The sequence below is a fragment of the Caretta caretta genome, chromosome 6 (assembly GCF_965140235.1).
Source record: "Caretta caretta isolate rCarCar2 chromosome 6, rCarCar1.hap1, whole genome shotgun sequence".
Lineage (NCBI taxonomy): Eukaryota > Metazoa > Chordata > Testudines > Cheloniidae > Caretta > Caretta caretta.
In genome coordinates, this window is record NC_134211.1 from 36,450,660 (window position 1) to 36,468,870 (window position 18,211).

At 45.8% G+C, this 18,211-nt stretch overlaps 1 long non-coding RNA gene across 1 annotated transcript; it reads right to left on the reverse strand.

Moving 5' to 3' along the window:
• Positions 1–1,007: 1,007 nt before the first annotated feature.
• LOC125638429 (uncharacterized) lies at positions 1,008–16,651 on the reverse strand. Its single transcript, XR_007357220.2, has 4 exons — positions 16,589–16,651; positions 9,567–9,610; positions 4,749–4,859; positions 1,008–3,242 (listed from the first exon to the last, which is right to left on the reverse strand). It is a non-coding gene; the product is annotated as an uncharacterized LOC125638429 (long non-coding RNA).
• Positions 16,652–18,211: the final 1,560 nt, after the last annotated feature.

The window sequence follows — 18,211 nt, forward strand, 5'->3', positions numbered from 1 at the left end:
AAAAGGACTCACTTTTTTCCACAATATTTGAAAACCAATCTGTCTGCAAGTCTACATTATAAATCCAACAAAGGTAGTATTGTTTTTTTTAAAAGCCAATGCAATGTGACAATGGAGTTGGGTGACGGTTTTAAACCTCATGAGAACTAAGTCTCCAGTTAAGAGCTGGTGGTTCCAAACAGGTTTCTAGCAGATATTTGAGTATGAGAAATTCTTTCGCAAGTTAAGCATAACTATACACACTTTAGACAAATGGAATTACAGTAGGTAAGTACAGTTGAATGTTCCACAAATAGGTCTTGATGCTGCAAACACTTACATGAATGCTTAATTTTACTCTTGTAGCTCTTACAAACAATGGCACACCTGATTTGCCACACCTATAATGTTTATTAACAATCAATCATGGGTTCTTTCCCAAAACCGGCTCTATACAAGCTTCCCTTAGAAACTCCTCTCTTTCTTTCTGGGATTGAAGTGACTGGCAGCAGAGTAGTATAGATTCAGTTATAACCTTACAAAGAAACCAAATAATTGGACTATCTATAATCATTCAACAGAATCCTTCAAATACAGTTATTTAAAGATATTAATGTGATATAGAATGGCAGCATTCCTTTGGGTTTCCTACTATAACATTTCTAGTAGGAAACCCAAAGCAGACATTTATTCATAAACAAGGATAAGTTTTGCTGATTAACAATAGAACGCACATAAGTTATTAAACAATATAAATGGTACACGAGCCTGAGTAAACTAACAAACACAGAGAGTATCATTCCTTTTAAATCAGAATCAGTATATGTTTTTAAAATATGGTCATGTTTGATGTAAGTGCAGAGCCCAGTTCTACACCCTTTATTCACAAGTTGTACTTGTGCCAGCAATCCCCCTGAATTCAGTGAGTCTACTTATGTGTAAGTCGAGGTTGCAGAATCAGACATTACTGTTCTGGTTTTGTAATTGTCATGTATTTTAACGCATTAATTATTAGATTATCCGTATGTTATGAAAACAAATAATAAAGACATCAGCATTCTTGCATATTTAACAAGTAACTGTTTAATTTGTTTTTAAAATGGTACTGATCAACAGTGCTTCCAGGTGGTCTAGCAGCTTTCTAGAAGTAACATTACTGCTAACAAACATTTAGGATGCATCTTCATATATCTATTACCATTCAGCCCAGCCTCAAAGATCAGACCTTTGTGGGTTTTTCCAAATACTAAATCAGTAAATTGGAGATACCCACTGTTGAATAGTTTGGAGAGGGGTCAAGGGATTCAAAAGGAACACATCAGCTCCCACATAGACATTTTTAGTCTAAATCATAAAAGTTTTAACATTTATAATTAAATATGTACGTAGTACTAACTGAAGTCATACTTATAAGATGCTGCCATAATTTAGGTATGCTATGTTTAATTAGTTGCTGAAAGATTTTAGTATGTAACTGAATGCTAGTAAGAAAAAAAAAGTATAAATTAGAGGCATTTTAACAGTACTTCTGAGTGTACTTGACCTTAAACAGACAAATCCTTAACAGGAAAAAAAAATAGTGTCTTACATTTTGTATTTTTAATAAGAAACTATAAAGGTGGCCAGTAAGAGACAAACAGCAGCTAGTACCATTTCAAGATTTGATGTCTTGTAAAGATGAGCATATCACATGATTCATGCATGCATTTTAACTGGTTGCATGAGTGCAGCTGTGTGCAGGGATATCCATGAATGTGCATTAAAAAATCGTAAGCCGCATGAATTGTGACCTGAGTATGCATGACAAATAGCAACCTACACTTACATAGTGCATGAGACAGCCTGTGAACATGCATGTGTGAAGACAAATAACTTGATGGGTGTTGAATTTTAATATAGTAATTGCTTACATGGAAGAGTAATATCAAAATATTTAGATATTTTAACGGTCTTATTCATAGTTTTTCAGATGTAGTAGATATAAGAAAAATCATTGTTCCATTTCAAATTACATTACCATATTGAAAAATCTTGTAGTAAGAGCTGAAGTTTAACATACATGAGTTCTACATATTATAATTCTGTCTATATACTAGACCAGAAGAAAAAGATTAAGTGTTTTACAGTAAAACAAAATGTCTGTATTTCCCAGGTCTATTTATTTTATATTGTCTTTTTTTATATTCCAGAAATGGCGGCTTAATCTGAGAAAGGCTACTAGCCCCTTGTTGCAGATCACCTATAAACTTTTTCCATAAAAGAATATATCAATCTCTTTTGAAACAATAGGTTATCAGGGGCTTCCTCTTTTTCTAAAATTCTGCAAGAATACACCTTGATGCTATCAGAATTTTGTATTATCCAATGGATCTCTCTTTCTCTGAATGCCCCAAAAACACAATCAAAGGATCCACTGGTAATTTCATTTTTGTTTTATCTATTATAAGAGTTCAAATTCTTGACCAATATATCTGTACTCTGAAGTATTTCAACCAAATATGGATAAAAGTACCTTTCATTCCACATTCAATTCAGCTGTCAACCAATGCATCTTTGTAGATTTTCCTTAAATGAGAGTATCACTACCCACCGAATTAACATTTCTTTTACTGTAAACACATATGGAGGAGAAAATTATCTTATGCCAAATAAATAGTCAGTGCTCTAAAATAATTTATCTAAATCCTTTCCTCTTTTATTCACATTTGTCTTCTATACCAAGTTTGAGTTTCAGAATATAGTTTCAAAGTGTTAACTTTGGACCCTTTAGAATTACTCATTAGCTTTTCAGTAATAATTAAATAAGCAAGTGGTCTTTTGAAGTCTCCCATTTCTCAGAGGGTTGAAATATAGTATTTAACTGTATATAATTAAGTATTAGAACCTTATCTATACTGAAAGTTTTTTGTAATGTTTCCAGCTATTATTAACTATCTCTAATGTAGTGTTGTGTCCTTTCAGGGGAAAAGAAATATTCATTTCATATCCCACCCTTTCCATCTGATCTGTTCATACCTTTTCCTGTCTCTGTGCCCTTCACCACAACACATGGAACCCAGACTCTCTTTCCCTCTAGTCTCCTGACTGGTCCCCTTTTCTCTTCAGGCAGCTGCTGTCTGCCTTGTGGCTCCTGTTCCTGAAGGCAGCTCCTGCTTCATTTTCTCTTCCTCTTGTAGCTTCCACCCTTAGTGGAGGCAAATAGAATGGGTTCTCTTACTAGTGTCCAGGCTCTTCATTATAAAGAATGTAACCTGTAAAAGCAGCTGAAAACAAGGAAGAGAAGTACCATGTAACTCACTTGCTCTCTGCAGACAAATATAAAGTCCATGGACCACACAGTTTGAGAAACTATGTGTTAGGGAGACTAAGGATTGCTAGTCAATATAAATTGATAACTACTCTTGAATTACAAATACCATTCGTAAATTACTAAAATTTATGTCTGATGACATGAAGATTGGTCTCACAGGATTTATTCTCCATTCAATAAAAATACCAAAACTACTACAAATGTGTGTGTTGTTGCCTTTTCAGGAAGCTACAGTTGTCAAGACATGCACATTCTTCCAAGCAACCACAAGACTTATTGTCTACATCTTTGTCTTTCACCCAACAGTCATTCGCTGTCATCCCTTCTTGCTGTTACTTTAAACTGTTTGGGGAAGAGACTATGTCTTTGTTTTGGAAAGCGCTATGCAAATCTATAGCCCTGCAGATCCAAATATCACTGAAGTCAACAAAGACTCACATTGACTTCAGTTGGCTTTGGATCAGGACCTACATAAGTAATAAGTAACTGTTACCTTCACTTCAGCAAATCTTTAATGAAGGATACGACTTCTGATGCATGTTTTACAGTTACTTTAATATTGCTGGTATTTTATTGCATAATTACTGATGTATTAGTATTAGAGTGCCTAGAGCCTTCAATAGGAGTCTATTATATTAAATCTAAGTACATAAATAAAATAAATTAAGTGCCAAATAGAAGTGTTGTATAATGAATGTAGGGATTGCAACTAGAAGTCAAATTTTAAATGCAAACATACTGAATCAACAGATTAGACTCACTAGTGAAAATGACAATCTTATCACGAGAATAACTAAATAGTCCATCTAAGTACTTAGTTTTCTCTAGCGGTGCTACTAGGGCCCAGAAAGCATCTTCTTCACACATGTTCATCAGTAGCATCGCAACAATGTAGGATATACATAAAAAGAACAGATAAGCAGTTGCCAAATAATAGAAGTGGCAAAACCAAAAAGTTAAATGAACATTAACTTGCATTTTCACTATCAAATCTTTTACACAAATAATTTTTCACTTACTTTCCTAATATAGGTTCCTACTGTTTAAAACACAATCATACATGAGTGATTATACTTATACAACTCTGCCCCCTTCTGTTCTACTTAGTACCGATGAAGTGAGCTGTAGCTCACGAAAGCTTATGCTCAAATAAATTGGTTAGTCTCTAAGGTGCCACAAGTCCTCCTTTTCTTTTTGCGAATATAGACTAACACGGCTGCTACTCTGAAACCTATTATAAGAAAGGTGAGCAAGTAGTAAGCTTAGCTTACATATCATATAGACTTGCTGTTAAAGGTCATAAAGATTTCTTCCACAACTCACCTCCAAGTTCTCTGCATCCCTCCATAGGAGTTTAAGGCCCATCCTACTTCTTTTTTCATACCTTCTAAGCCTCATATTTACAAGTATTATTATAAATGACGAAGCAGTTATAGTGAGGCAGCCACAATCAACTCACCTTGACTGTAGTCTATTTGAGAATTGTATTTTGCATATGCTGATAGGACCCTCAAAAGCTTTGCCTGACTTTCTCTGGCCTTTTACCCACGAAGGGTAGGAAAGGGTCTTTCTAAATGCAAGAGAAATATAGAATTATATCTTTAAGCATGAGAAGCAAACTATAACTCACTAAAAATTTATTATTTTCTATTTTGTTAGCAGCACACCTTTAACAGAAACCCCCTCAATGATGTTTTATTTTACAGTTGTGAAATTACTTATTTACTATTAAGGCTACGTTTTAGTCATGGGTATTTTTAGTAAAAGTCCTGGACAGGTCATGGGCAATAAACAAAAAGTCACAGCCCATGACCTATCCATGGCTTTTACTACATACCCCTATCTAAAACTTGGGCCGGGGACCGTGGGTGCTTGGGGGCGGTGGCCCAGGACCTTCACTGGTGCTGGGGGGCTGCAGTTGGTGGAGCTGGCAGGCTCCCTACCCGGCTCTGACGGGCATGTCCCTGTAGTTCCTAGGGGGAGTGGCAGCCAGGAGGCTCCGTTTGCTGCTCCCGCCACAAGTGCTGCTCCGCAGCTCTGATTGGCCAGGAACCGCAGACCTGAATGGCCAGGAACTGCAGCCAATCGGAGCTGCAGGGGCGGCACAAGCAGGTGTGGGCAGTGCACAGAGCCCTCAGGCACTCCACCTAGGAGTTGCAGGGACATGCCAGTCAGAGCCAGAGAGCCCCCCCCAGGTAAGCGCCGCCACGCACTCCTGCCCCACACCTGAGCTCCCTCCCCACACACCCAAACCGCTGCTGCTGGCTTAGGGGCTACCCGGCTCGGGCAGCCCCTAAGCCAGCACCAGCCACTACAGAAGTCATGGAAAGTCACAGAATCCGTGACTTCCGTGACAGACATGCTGCCTTATTTACTGTTAATTGTCTAACTTTCTTTATGTTACCACAAGGATTATTTAGGTAATAAGACAAAACACAAACAAAGCTCTAGACCCTTAAACAATTTTTTTTCTACTGGTTGGTAAGAAAAAGATCAGGATTCTCATTACACTTGGTGCAATGGAAACATTTGCTTACCCCAGCACTATATTGATCATTTCCCAGGTCTCCTCCTTTAAGGTGTGTTAATTTAGATTTCATAGACCCCCTTATTAAACTCTAGATGCATTACATACACTAAAAGCACAAATTTTAATGTAATATGGGAAGCACTAAGTAAGAAACCTTACCAAAAAAATTAAAGACTTCCCCTCCACAGCCAAAGTCTTCCTCCTGGCCTCCATCATAACCTCTCCCCACTTACTCATCCCATAAAATAACTTGTGCAAAACAGCAAGTCTTGTCTCATGCTCTGCAGGTCAACAGAACTGGGCTCTAGCAAACTGAGGTAGGAAGAGATTTCTTTGTTGGAGTTCTGTGACGAGCATTGCCTAGGCCAACTGGCAATACAGATAGGCCAGCTACTTTAAGCGTATTAAAGAAAGTTTGCCTAATTGAACAGTAATAATAGAAAAAAACCTATTTAAACTTAAGTAAACTATTGGGGAACAAGGAGAAACTACTGCTATTCAAGTGTTCAGTACTATCTCACCTATTCCATTCACTGCACAAATATAAACAGCACTTAAGATCTTATTATTGAGCAATTCTTCATGCCCCTATCTTAACTAGTCAAGTATCAACCACCTCATTTTACAAAGAAAGTAACTGAATGGTCACAGAAAGCCATGGCTAACAAAACCAAGAATAAATCCCAGTGTTCTCCATACTTCTTGTCAGAAAGAACTGTCAAATCGGGGAGTCACTTACTACTGATCTAATCACTAGACAACACTCACCATCCCAAAGCTGAGAATAGAACCCTAAAGTCTCAGTTCACAGCATTCTACTGCTGTCCAGCAAGGAGTTGTAACTGGCAAAGTGGCTTCTCCACATAGCTGCAAAGAGTTCTTAATGCAGCTCAATTAAGAGCAACCTGGACTAGAGAACAGAACATCCAACATTCAAATAACCCATATAGGAATTGATTATTATACATGGTAGAAAAAAGATGAATTCTTGGGGTTATCTTTTAAAAAAAATGGATTTAATTTCAGACAATGAGAAAATATCCTTAAAAAGAATATTTACAGTGAAAAGACATTATCTATAAATAATAGTATAACGCACAACATACGTATGTTCTACATTTCAGTCATTTTTCCTCCCATGCATATGGAACATGCCATATGTTGGAAAATTTGAAGATTAAGAAGCGTTGTAAAGGCTTTAGAAAAGATGGCCCTGATTTCCCTGAAGACGGGGAAGTTTCAGTCTCATTGGAAATAGGAAAAATCAGTCATCTTTATTAAAGACATTCTTCCTCCCCAGTGAGGTAGTGGCCATTTTTACTAAAGGCATAAGTAGCTTCAAATCCCTGTGTGTGTGTGTGTGTATACACACATTATACACACACACTGTTAACTGAATCAGAAGCAACAAGCTGTGCCCAATCAAGCCCATGTTCATGAATGACCATATCACTATCATCACCCCTTCTGCTTCTTATTATTTGTTAAACCCACTTGTGTCTTTTCTTAATATTAGATTGTAAGCACTTCAGGACAGGAAACATCTATTTGACAAGAGATAGCTGCGATAAATGAAAGGAACAAGTAAGGCAAATGGTTTGGTTTTTTTCAATAATAAATTGCTTTGTACTAGTAAGATTGATAAATTCACTGTACTTCAAGTTTAGCAAGTGTTACGATGGTACCTGGTTCATAAAATGTGGATTAGCTTCATTCCAATTGTCAAGTAATTTGCACTATATTTTCAGTTTGTAAAAAGTGATTTTTGGATAACTGGGAAAAATAATTTGATTACAAGGGATACATAAAAGTACTGGGTAATGGCTGGAAATCCATTTTTTACATTTTGTTTTATAGTACCCTATTTACTACTTTCCCATTCACAAGTGATTTTCCACTTGATAACACATCTCTCTACACATCATACCTTAAAGACAGTGAGGCCCTGCTGAAAATTACAAGGATGATTTAAAGCAAAATGTGGTCCTGTGTATAGCATGTTACGTGGAAATAAACAATTAATATTTGTTTTTCTACACTGCACAAGAAGGTGATATGGTATATAAAAATATGAAGTAAGTAGTTTAAGAGGTCTAGAATGTGATGATTCAATTAATCTAAACAACTACTAAGCAGTGGCTTTGAAAGGAAAGATAAACAATAAAAGCAAAAGCGGTGCAAAATGCCTATTTAAGCTAACGTGCCTCATCTGTGTGTCACTGAATACTACGGTCAAGCTATTGATAGGCACTCCAAGTAGGGAGCCAACACTGCCTCAAAATTTCCAGCCTTGCTGTCTGAAGTTTTCCTTATCTCAGCATTTCCTCTATTGAAATCTTTACACGTGCACTGATCACTTCATAATAATAATAAAAATAATTGCAAGAGTGGATATTTTAAGTCTGTTACTTTCTAAATTTCAGATGAAAATACAAGAGCCAGATTACTCACTCTCTCTCCGAAAAGCAGGACCATACTCATCCCACTCACCTTCACTGACTCCCTACTTATTATCTCTTATTCAAATCCAAATGGCCCTTTTATGGAATAGCTGTAGTGGTGGTGCAAGGGTCCCGATCCTGAACATCTACGTTGCAATTAAACAGCTCTCTTAGCCTGAGCTCCTTAGCCTGAGTCAGCTAGCATGGGCCAGCTGTGGGTGTCTATTGCAGTGTAGACACATCCTAGTTTTCAAAAACCTTTTGTAGACTCTTGCCACGCTACTTATGACCTCACACCTTCTTATTTCTTCACTCCTCTACGTCTCCTGAGTTCCACTACTACTATTCCACAATAGGGGAGAACAAGACTTTGAAAGAAAAGGGGCAAAGTAATTTGTGCTATCTAATGCATCCCTCTGAGCTGCCACTTTTCCCATTTTGGCATCCTATCTGGAACGCCTTTTCTCTTTTCCAAGCACTGAGATTTCTTTTCTTCATCCTGCTCTCTCCTTAAAGTCCTCTTACTCATTACAAAATTTTCCCTGGCCACATTACCTTTCATTCACCTTTCAGCATAATTAGCCTCTGGTGTTAAAGCATTTATTTGCAAATCTGAGGGTGACACATTAACTTTCCCTTTATATTTCCTTTCAATTTGAATGTTCACCCCCAATTCAGTCTGCCTGAGGCCTGGTCTACACTACAGTGTTAGGTTGATGGAAGGCAGCTTATGTCAATCTAATTATGTCAGTGTCTATACTATAGCCTTGCTCCCATTGATGTAAGTGCCTTACTACACCGACATAATAACTCCACCTGCACAAGATGTGTAGGGCTTATGCAGGTGTCAGGGCTGGCCTTAAGCAGGGGCGAACTGGGTGGAGGCTGGGGGCACCATTATAAATGGGGCGCCTCCGGAACAGGGGTGCCCCTCCCCCTGCTGCCATCTACAGCCCTGAGAATCCTGCCCACTGCCTTGGAGCCACCCCTGGCCATTTGCTCCTAGGAGCTTCCAGTCTGCTGGGGTAAGGGCACCACTGATGTCAGGGTGTCCCCTGCCCCCACTGCCCATGTACCCCATCTCTGCAGAGCAGGGTGTGAGTGTATGTGTAGACAGGGCTCACCAAAAGTGGGACGGAGTTGCTGGCGGCTGCTGTTGTGTCTGAAGGAGCCAGAGAGCCTGTAGGAGCCAGGAGAGGAGAGGGGGCAAAATACAAGTTCACCCAGGGTGCCATTTTCCCTAAGCCTAGCCCTGGTATGTGTAGTTAGGAGGAGGCAACCTCCATGTAGACACTTTGTTACTTACATTGGCTGTCATTCTTGTCAATTTCACAGCTCTGCACTGGAGCCCTGAAAATGACAAGAAAGGTTAATAGGCTCCCTGCTCTGAACTCCCCCAACCCTGAGAGCCAGGAGCAAGATGGCAGCAGGGAACCTGGGCAGCAGCCGGGCTCCCAGTGGGAAGCTCCACCAGGAGGTGAGAAGCCACACTGCCCCTGTTAAGTTGGTACAAATACTCCTGGTGGAGACATGCTCCACCGACAGGAGGCCAGTGTGGACCTGAAAAACTGCAGTAATTACAGTGTGAGCCCTGGTCTACACTAGGACTTTAGATCGAATTTAGCAGCGTTAAATCGATTTAAACCTGCACCCGTCCACACAATGAAGCCCTTTATTTCGACTTAAAGGGCTCTTAAAATCGATTTCCTTACTCCACCCCTGACAAGTGGATTAGCGCTTAAATCGACGTTGCCGGCTCGAATTTGGGGTACTGTGGACACAATTCGATGGTATTGGCCTCCGGGAGCTATCCCAGAGTGCTCCATTCTGACCGCTCTGGACAGCGCTCTCAACTCAGATGCACTGGCCAGGTAGACAGGAAAAGAACCGCGAACTTTTGAATCTCATTTCCTGTTTGGCCAGCGTGGCAAGCTGCAGGTGACCATGCAGAGCTCATCAGCAGAGGTGACCATGATGGAGTCCCAGAATCGCAAAAGAGCTCCAGCATGGACTGAACGGGAGGTACGGGATCTGATCGCTGTTTGGGGAGAGGAATCCGTGCTATCAGAACTCCGTTCCAGTTTTCGAAATGCCAAAACCTTTCTGAAAATCTCCCAGGGCATGAAGGACAGAGGCCATAACAGGGACCCGAAGCAGTGCCGCGTGAAACTGAAGGAGCTGAGGCAAGCCTACCAGAAAACCAGAGAGGCGAACGGCCGCTCTGGGTCAGAGCCCCAAACATGCCGCTTCTATGATGAGCTGCATGCCATTTTAGGGGGTTCAGCCACCACTACCCCAGCCGTGTTGTTTGACTCCTTCAATGGAGATGGAGGCAATACAGAAGTAGGTTTTGGGGACGAAGAAGATGATGATGAGGAGGTTGTAGATAGCTCACAGCAAGCAAGCGGAGAAACCGGTTTTCCCGACAGCCAGGAACTGTTTCTCACCCTAGACCTGGAGCCAGTACCCCCCGAACCCACCCAAGGCTGCCTCCTGGACTCAGCAGGCGGAGAAGGGACCTCTGGTGAGTGTACCTTTTAAAATGCTATACATGGTTTAAAAGCAAGCATGTGAAAGGATTACTTTGCCCTGGCATTTGCGGTTCTGCCTTTGCAAAAGGTTTCTGGGGAGGGCAGCCTTATTTCGTCCTTCATGGTAGGACACTTTACCACTCCAGGCCAGCAACACGTACTGGGGAATCACTGTAGAACAAAGCATTGCAGTGTATGTTTGCTGGCATTCAACCAAAATCCGTTCACGCGGTGGGAGGAGGCAAAATGCGACCTTGTAACGAAAGCACATGTGCTATGTATGTAATGTTAACTTTCAAGGTTTACCCTGAAAGAGTGTAGCCACTGTTTTATAAAATGTGTCTTTTTAAATACCGCTGTCCCTTTTTTTTTCTCCACCAGCTGCATGTGTTTCAATGATCACAGGATCTTCTCCTTCCCAGAGGCTAGTGAAGCTTAGAAAGAAAAAAAAACGCACTCGCGATGAAATGTTCTCCGAGCTCATGCTGTCCTCCCACACTGACAGAGCACAGACGAATGCGTGGAGGCAAATAATGTCAGAGTGCAGGAAAGCACAAAATGACCGGGAGGAGAGGTGGAGGGCTGAAGAGAGTAAGTGGCGGGCTGAAGAGAGTAAGTGGCGGGCTGAAGACAGGGCTGAAGCTCAAAGGTGGCGGCAGCGTGATGAGAGGAGGCAGGATTCAATGCTGAGGCTGCTGCAGGACCAAACCAGTATGCTCCAGTGTATGGTTGAGCTGCAGCAAAGGCAGCTGGAGCACAGACTGCCACTGCAGCCCCTCTGTAACCAACCGCCCTCCTCCCCAAGTTCCATAGCCTCCACACCCAGACGCCCAAGAACACGGTGGGGAGGCCTCCGGCCAACCAGCCACTCCCCCACAGAGGATTGCCCAAAAAAAAGAAGGCTGTCATTCAATAAATTTTAAAGTTGTAAACTTTTAAAGTGCTGTGCTTAAAGTGCTGTGTGGCATTTTCCTTCCCTCCTCCACCACCCCTCCTGGGATACCTTGGTAGTCATCCCCCTATTTGTGTGATGAATGAATAACGAATGCATGACTGTGAAGCAGCAATGACTTTATTGGCTCTGCAAGCAATGATTAAAGGGAGGAGGGGAGGGTGGTTAGCTTACAGGGAAGTAGAGTGAACCAAGGGGCGGGGGGGTTCATCAAGGAGAAACAAACAGAACTTTTACACCGTAGCCTGGCCAGTCATGAAACTGTTTTTCAAAGCTTCTCTGATGCGTACCGCGCCCTCCTGTGCTCTTCTAACCGCCCTGGTGTCTGGCTGCGCGTAACCAGCAGCCAGGCGATTTGCCTCAACCTCCCACCCCGCCATAAACGTCTCCCCCTTACTCTCACAGATATTGTGGAGCACACAGCAAGCAGTAATAACAGTGGGAATATTGGTTTCGCTGAGGTCTAAGCGAGTCAATAAACTGCGCCAGCGCGCCTTTAAACGTCCAAATGCACATTCTACCACCATTCTGCACTTGCTCAGCCTGTAGTTGAACAGCTCCTGACCACTGTCCAGGCTGCCTGTGTACGGCTTCATGAGCCATGGCATTAAGGGGTAGGCTGGGTCCCCAAGGATACATATAGGCATTTCAACATCCCCAACAGTTATTTTCTGGTCTGGGAATAAAGTCCCTTCCTGCAGCTTTTGAAACAGACCAGAGTTCCTGAAGATGCGAGCATCATGCACCTTTCCCGGCCATCCCACGTTGATGTTGGTGAAACGTCCCTTGTGATCCACCAGAGCTTGCAGCACTATTGAAAAGTACCCCTTGCGGTTTATGTACTCGGCGGCTTGGTGCTCCGGTGCCAAGATAGGGATATGGGTTCCATCTATAGCCCCACCACAGTTAGGGAATCCCATTGCAGCAAAGCCATCCACTATGACCTGCACATTTCCCAGGGTCACTACCCTTGATATCAGCAGATCTTTGATTGCGTGGGCTACTTGCATCACAGCAGCCCCCACAGTAGATTTGCCCACTCCAAATTGATTCCCAACTGACCGGTAGCTGTCTGGCGTTGCAAGCTTCCACAGGGCTATCGCCACTCGCTTCTCAACTGTGAGGGCTGCTCTCATCTTGGTATTCATGCGCTTCAGGACAGGGGAAAGCAAGTCACAAAGTTCCATGAAAGTGCCCTTACGCATGCGAAAGTTTCGTAGCCACTGGGAATCGTCCCAGACCTGCAACACTATGCGGTCCCACCAGTCTGTGCTTGTTTCCCGAGCCCAGAATCGGCGTTCCACAGCATGAACCTGCCCCATTAGCACCATGATGCATGCATTGTCAGGGCCCATGCTTTCAGAGAAATCTGTGTCCATGTCCTGATCACTCACGGGACCGCGCTGACGTCGCCTCCTCGCCCGGTATCGCGTTGCCATGTTCTGGTGCTGCATATACTGCTGAATAATGCGTGTGGTGGTTAATGTGCTCCTAATTGCCAAAGTGAGCTGAGTGGGCTCCATGCTTGCCGTGGTATGGCGTCCGCACAGAAAAAAGGCGCGGAACGATTGTCTGCCGTTGCTCTGACGGAGGGAGGGGCGACTGACGACACGGCTTACAGGGTTGGCTTCAGGGAGCTAAAATCAACAAAGGGGGTGCCTGTACATCAAGGAGTATTTCAGGCAGGACTGCACGGAGGGTTCCAATAAGAAATGGTGCACCTAAGTTATCGTTGTTATTGGAACAAGGAGGTTAGCCTGGCCTCTGATTGATACATGGCTAGATTTACCTCGCTGCACCTTCTCTGTGAGTGACTGCAGTGTGACCTAGAGGAATGAGTCCCCTAGACAGGGGAGGAGGCAAATGAGTACAAAACAAATCTGGTCTATTTCTTGTTTTGACCCACTCCATCTATCTTTTACATCTTTGGCTGGCAGCAGACGGTGCAGAAGGACTGCATGCCATCCACATCTCATGGCTGCTTGGCAGAAGATGGTACAGTACGCCTGCTAGCCATCCCCATCTCTTGCCTGCCTGGCAGAAGATGGTGCAATACGACTGCTAGCAATCCTCATCTCTTGCCTGCCTGGCAGAAGATGGTACAGTACGACTGCTAGCAGTCCGTATCGCCTGCCTGCTCACCATAAGACGGTTCAATAGGACTGACTGCAGGACTAAAGAGAATGACCTGGTCAAGTCACTCCAAATTTAGTCCCTGCGCCCATGTCTGCCCAGGCGCTCCCAGCCGACGCGGCCAGGAGCACCTCGGACACGATGAGGACGACTACCAATCGTATTGCACCGTCTGCTGCCAGAAGGCAAGGGGTTGCTGCTACTGTGCAGCAAAGCCGTACCGCGTCTGCCAGCACCCAGGAGACATAGGGTGACGGTTACCTGAGCGGGCTCCATGCTTGCTGTGGTATGGCGTCTGCACAGGTAACTCAGGAAAAAAGGCGCGAAATGATTGTCTGCCCTTGCTTTCACGGAGGGAGGGAGGGAACGGGGGCCTGACGACACGTACCCAGAACCACCCGCGACAATGTTTTAGCCCCATCAGAGCGCTCCATTGTGACTGCTCTGGACAGCACTCTCAGATGCCCGATTGTTTGCCATTGCTCTGACGCTGGGAGGGGCGCTTACAGGGTTGGCTTCAGGGAGCTAAAATCAACAAAGGGGGTGGCTTTACATCAAGGAGTATTTCAGGCAGGACTTCACAGAGGGTTCCAATAAGAAATGGTGCACCTAAGTTATTGTCCTTATTGGAGCAAGAAGGTTAGCCTGGCCTCTGATTGATACATGGCTAGATTTACCTCGCTGCATCTTGACTGCAGTGTGATCTAGAAGAATGAGTCCCCTAGACAGGGGAGGGGGGGGAAGCAAATGAGTACAAAACAAATCTGGTCTATTTCTTGTTTTGACCCACTCCATCTATCTTTTACATCTTTGGCTGGCAGCAGACGGACTGCATGCCATCCACATCTCATGACTGCTCGGCAGAAGATGGTACAGCACGACTGCTAGCAGTCCGTATCGCCTGCCCGCTCACCATAAGACGGTTCAATAGGACTGACTGCAGGACTAAAGAGAATGACCTGGTCAAGTCACTCCAAATTTAGTCCCTGTGCCCATGTCTGCCCAGGCGCTCCTGATCGACCTCACAGAGGCGACCAGGAGCACCTCAGACATGACGATGACGGCTACCAGTCGTACTGTACCGTCTGCTGCCACAAGGCAAGGGGTTGCTGCTACTGTGTAGCAATGCCGTACCGCGTCTGCCAGCACCCAGGAGACATAGGGTGACGGTTACCTGAGCGGGCTCCATGCTTGCCATGGTATGGCGTCTGCACAGGTAACTCAGGAAAAAAGGCGCGAAATGATTGTCTGCCCTTGCTTTCACGGGGGGAGGGAGGGAACGGGAGGCTGACGATATGTACCCAGAACCACCCGCGACAATGTTTTAGCCCCATCAGGCATTGGGATCTCAACCCAGAATTCCAATGGGCAGCGGAGACTGCGGGAACTGTGGGATAGCTACCCACAGTGCAACGCTCCGGAAGTCGACGCTTGCCTCGGTACTGTGGAAGCGCTCCGCCGAGTTAATGCACTTAATGCACTTAGAGCATTTACTGTGGGGACACACACACTCGAATTTATAAAACCGATTTCTAAAAAACCGACTTCTATAAATTCGACCTTATTCCGTAGTGTAGACATACCCTCAGAGTGGTAGCCGTGTTAGTCTGTATTCGCAAAAAGAAAAGGAGTACTTGTGGCACCTTAGAGACTAACCAATTTATTTGAGCATGAGCTTTCGTGAGCTACAGCTCACTTCATCGGATGCACACTGTGGAAAATACAGAAGATGTTTTTATACACACAGACCATGAAAAATGGGTATTTATCACTACAAAAGGTTTTCTCTCCCCCCACCCCACTCTCCTGCTGGTAATAGCTTATCTAAAGTGATCACTCTCCTTACAATGTGTATGATAATCAAGTTGGGCCATTTCCAGCACAAATCCAGGGTTTAACAAGAACGTCTGAGGAACGGGGGGGGGGGGGGGGGGGATAAACAAGAGGAAATAGGTTACTTTTTATAAAGTAATTACGGTGGTGGCTGTAACTCAACTTAAGTTTGTAGTGTAGACATGAGAATCAGTGCGCCAGCCTCAAAGGCATTATCCATTTATCCTCCCTCCCTGGAGGACACCGTGATATTTGTATGAAGAAGCTTTATTACAAATTTCCTCCCTACATTATGTATGTCGCTGAAGGGCTGGGTCGGTGCGCTAACCAGATGGGGGAAAAGCTTTGCACGACTTGCAGGGAGCAGCCTGCGGCCTGCCTAACCCGGGGGTGAGCTCATCGCCGCTCCAGGGCTCTTTGGGGGTTTCCTCCAACGCCAGCGCCTGCGGTTCCAGGGGAGCCTCCCGCAGCTGAGCCGAAACCCGCGGCGCCAGGACGCGGCGCCACCCCAAAGGCTGCCCGAGACACAGGAAGCGGGGCCCCCAGCCGCGCTGCAGTCGCTCGGTCGCGACCTGTCGAGAGCCCGGCTGGGGTCTCCTGAGGGCCGGGGACTGGCGATGCTGAGGCGGGCGCAGACTCCGCCCGCGCCCCACCCCTCACAGCGGCCCGAGCAGGAGCCAGAGGCGCCCGCCGCCGCCGGGAGCCGGCTCCGCCCTGCCCCCCCCGGCCGCGGCTCCCTCGCCAGTGGGGCTCGAGGGCGGCCGGGGCGAGCCCGGCGGCCGGGGCGGTACCTGCAGTGAGGGGAGCGCGGCTGCCGCCCCGCCGTCCCCGAATTCGTCGAACTACCCCCGGGGCGGGGCGGGGCGGGGCGGCCGTTACCTGGCGCGAGCCCCACTCGAGCCCGCTGCCGCCCCCGACGACAGGCGCTGAGCCCATGTGACGGGGACCGGCGAATGGGCGCGTTCTAGGCTCTGAGCACCAGGGGGAGCCCGCCGAACTGCCCGGGCAAGGGGGCGGCTCGCCCCGCACAGAGCCCCCGGGCCGGGGCACCCTGCGGTGCCTGCTGCCCCCCCCCCCAGGGCCCGGTGGGGTCTTGGTTAGAGCCCGCGTGTGTGTTGGGGGGCAGCTCGTTCCTTGGTACGCTGCACACCGAGATCTGGCGTGTGGGACTGATTTGGTTTTTGGCTTCTGGGGGAGCTTCAAGGGTTTGGTTGTTGCCTACAGAGCAGGGGTGGGCAAACTTTTTGGCCAGAGGGCCGCATCTGGGTATGGAAATGGTTTGACGGGCCATGAATGCTCACAAAATTGGGACTGAGGTGCAGGAGGGGGTGAGGGCTGTGGCTGGGGGTGCAGGCTCTGGGGTGGGGCCAGAAATGAGGAGTTCAGGGTGCGGAAGGGGGTTCCGGGCTGGGGCCAGGGGGTTGAGGTGCAGGTGGGGTTGAGGAGTCGGGGGCGGGAGGGAAGGGGTGAGGGCTCCAGCTGGGGGAGTGGGCGCTGGGGATGAGGCGTTTGGGGTGCAGGAGGGTGTTCCAGGCTCGGATCAAAGGGTTTGGAGGGGGATCAGGGTTGGGGAAGGGGGGGTCGGGGTGCAGGCTCTGGGCGGCGCTAACCTCAAGCAGTTCCCGGGAGCAGCGGCATGTCTCCCCTCTGACTCCTACACAGAGGCGCAGCTCTGTCCACTGCCCCGTCCGCAAGTGCTGCCCCCACAGCTCCCATTGACCGTGATTCCCAGCCAATGGGAGCTGCATGGGTGGCACTTGGGGCGGGAGCAGGGTGCATAGGAGCCGGAGCTGCAGCATGCGTGCATGGAGTGGCCCCCAAGCCTGCTCCCCAGGTGGAGCGCAGGAGTGGGGCAAGCGCTAGATCCTGCTACACGGCGGGCACTCAAGGGCCAGATTAAATCGGTTGGCGGGCCAGATGTGGCCCGCAGGCCATAGTTTGCCCACCCTTGCTACAGAGCATGAATTATAGAAGTGTAGGATTGAAAGGGACCTCAGTAGGTCATCTAGTCCAGTCCCCTGCACTCAAGGCAGGAATAAGTAAGAAGTAATTTTGGACCTGGCTACCTGACAGACTGTCTCGCTCCTCATAGTTACAGTTATAGTTGGGATTAACAAAGGTGCTTCAGCTGGACTCCTTCAGGAGATAGCTGCTTTCAGGGCACTCCTGACCCATGAGGGCCAAAACCTGTTGTGGGCATGATGCAAAGACCATTTATTTTCTAAGGCAGTTTGAGAGGGGGGAAGGTTGTAGGGTTTAAGGTGTAGTTAGGGAATTTTTATGGTTTGTGGTTAATGGATAGGGTGGTGTGAGAAGCACTCAATGTCTTCTGAGTTTTTAATGTATTGGATTCCACTTGTTGTTTTAAATGAACTAGTGTGAATTGTACTTCCATTTGCTTTGGCCCTAATTAGCTAATTACTAGGGCTGTCGATTAATCGCAGTTAACTCATGCGATTAACTCAAAAAATTAATCGCAATTAATTGCAATGTTAAACAATA